We start from the raw sequence: 2611 nt of genomic DNA on the forward strand, positions 1-2611 counted from the left end.
CCTCTGATGACCCTGAGAGGTCAAATCCAAAATGGCAGCCAGTCCGCATGGTCTAATGTACAAACGTGAACTTGAACCAAATAGTCTAGAAAAACGTTTAAGGTGTTATTTCTAACTAACTTGGGGATGCCAATTCATTACGTAATACTAAGAGATCGCCATAACTCAGGGATATTCAATAAGGTCAAGTTCAAGGTCATATTAGGTCAAAAAAGTGATGTTTTCTTTTTTTAAAAATAAACTTTGCCTCTATTTTGACACTTAAAGGTAAAGACCAGTTATGGTCATACGATTGCATTGTGAAAGAAACGTTGTGGAATCGATCAGAAAAGGTTGATCATCTAGCATCTAGCATCTGCAAGGTTCTGGAATCATCAAAATGTTAAGAAATTTGGCCCATTCTTCGTAAAGTTACAAGCACTATACACAGACAGATGTATATGGGACTACCCTATATCTCTCACAGACCATGAGAGAAACAAATTTACCAAATATATGAATTAGTAGGCGGTTTCCCAGCAAATTTTTTATTATCATGTATTAGTTAAAACATATTCTTTCACATGATTGGTAATGAGAGCTTCCATTTCATTTTTTGAAATTGGGGCGTTTCCAATACTGGTCTTTACCTTTAAGGGGTCATTATTTTATAAATTAATAAAAAGACCCGTGTACCACCACTTTGACTATCCAGGGACAATTGTATATAGCTGCTCATCGGCTGGTTCTGTTCTTACGTATGAGTTTCTACTTCATAGCACTGCTAACCGTAAGCACACGAAAGTGGATTAACCTTACGCTGCTTACTGGACGAAAATGAATTTTGTAACAATGCACATTCATTGTGAACGCACAAGGTGGACGCCTTGTTTTCTTGCTAACCAAATTTGTCTGCTACAGTTATAGCACGAAAATTTGCAAAAAAGCTATTCCAAATACGACCTAAAACCTGTTCATTACCACAGCTATAGATATCCACATGTATTTAGCACTGTCTACAACTTATGAATATCCTAATGGTAACGATCAAAATCTAACAGTCTCCAGAACAAGAGCACAATATTCAGTGCATCCTTTCTTGCAGCGACAGTGGATTATTCATGGCACAATTTTGATGCTTCCGGGAGAGTGGTCCAAAGAGGCTGCCACCCAGTTTCGTTTGTCCAGCCTAAGTCAGATGGCTCTGGCATCTCTGGATTCTTGGCCAATATCTGGTTCCAACAGATGGCCTGGTAGCAAGTGCGCTTGAAGTGCTGCTTGAGTGCTGCCTGGGTTGGAGGAATGTTCTCCAGGTTTCTAGACTTCTGTGCGAAGAGCTGTTTCCTGGCATCATTCACTAGGTATGCTCTCACTGGTTCGGTCGTATCAGCACCACAAATCGCTCTGGCAGTAACATTGATCCTTCACTGACCGCCCTAGGCATGTACAGGAGTTCACTGAAGGAATCATTCACCTCTGGGAAAGACTTCTAAGTTTTTCCTCTGAATGCAGAAACAGTGTGACACCCGGTGAACGCATGAAAGATTGGGAGAGGCATACATCGTGTCGGACTCATGGTGGCGACCATCATGATTTTGTGAAAAGCTATGTACCAAAAGCTTGATCTGACACCAAAAGCGATCCAGCATCAGGAGCTGTCTTGCTGAATGAAGCCACGGCCAGTTCAACCGCATCAATATCAACAGTACTTATGGTTACCCTTTTACACCCATGGGGCAAGGCCTGCCAAATGTGACTCAGCAGGAGAGCAGAGTACTCCACTTCCATCTGTTGCATATTATACAGTTCCTTGCCCTGTCGTAGAGGAAGATGAACGACTTCGCATGACATGAAATCAAACAATTCGGTTTTGTTCTCATTGACTCGAAGGAAGTCCTTCAAGCTTTTTTGGCAGCAAAGTAGAAGGAGCCACCCTTTTCCTGGTGCCATTTCCCCTTTCCTGCTTTATTGAGGCTTTCAGGCTAGCAGGTAAGTATACACCCAAGTCAAGGTCGATGCGGATGCTTTTCTCGAGTTGAGCAAAGATGTATGGGACAAACCATGAACCTAATACAAAAAGTGTTCTTGATGTTCCAGGATTGGGCATTTGAACCACAGCTTCACCATCAATAATTATTGCTTGGGCCACAGGTGCACTATTGTTTTCGAGCAGATTTGATTCCAGGCAGCGAAGTAGATCTGCTTGAACTCCAAATCGCATTTTCCTCCAGTTAACATGCAAAGTTGGCGGGGCTGCCTGGTTTTCATGAGAGAAGATATCTCCATCCCTTGTCTGACACGAGATGTACATCCTCAAAAAGAGACCACGTACAGTCACTATTAGGTGCTGCAAGCTGTGCCTTCTGTTTTAACATAACCTTTGCCGGCTGCCGACTGAAAAATGGCAACTTGTTCGAATGAAGTGTTTGTGTGACAGGTGTCGTACACTGCTCTAGCCTTTCTGTCACAAACTTTGTGTACTGCTCCTCACAGTGGCGGATCCAGGGGGGGGGGGGGGCCCGGGGGCCCGGCCCCCCCCCTTGAGAAAAAAATCATGTAAAATCACGTGATTTTTACGATTTTTGGGGGTTGGGCCCCCCCTGGCGCTCAAGGGGGGGGGGGGGGGGTGCAA

The sequence above is a fragment of the Strongylocentrotus purpuratus genome, unplaced genomic scaffold, assembly GCF_000002235.5.
Source record: "Strongylocentrotus purpuratus isolate Spur 01 unplaced genomic scaffold, Spur_5.0 spur5_scaffold_10, whole genome shotgun sequence".
In the NCBI taxonomy this organism is placed as follows: Eukaryota; Metazoa; Echinodermata; class Echinoidea; order Camarodonta; family Strongylocentrotidae; genus Strongylocentrotus; species Strongylocentrotus purpuratus.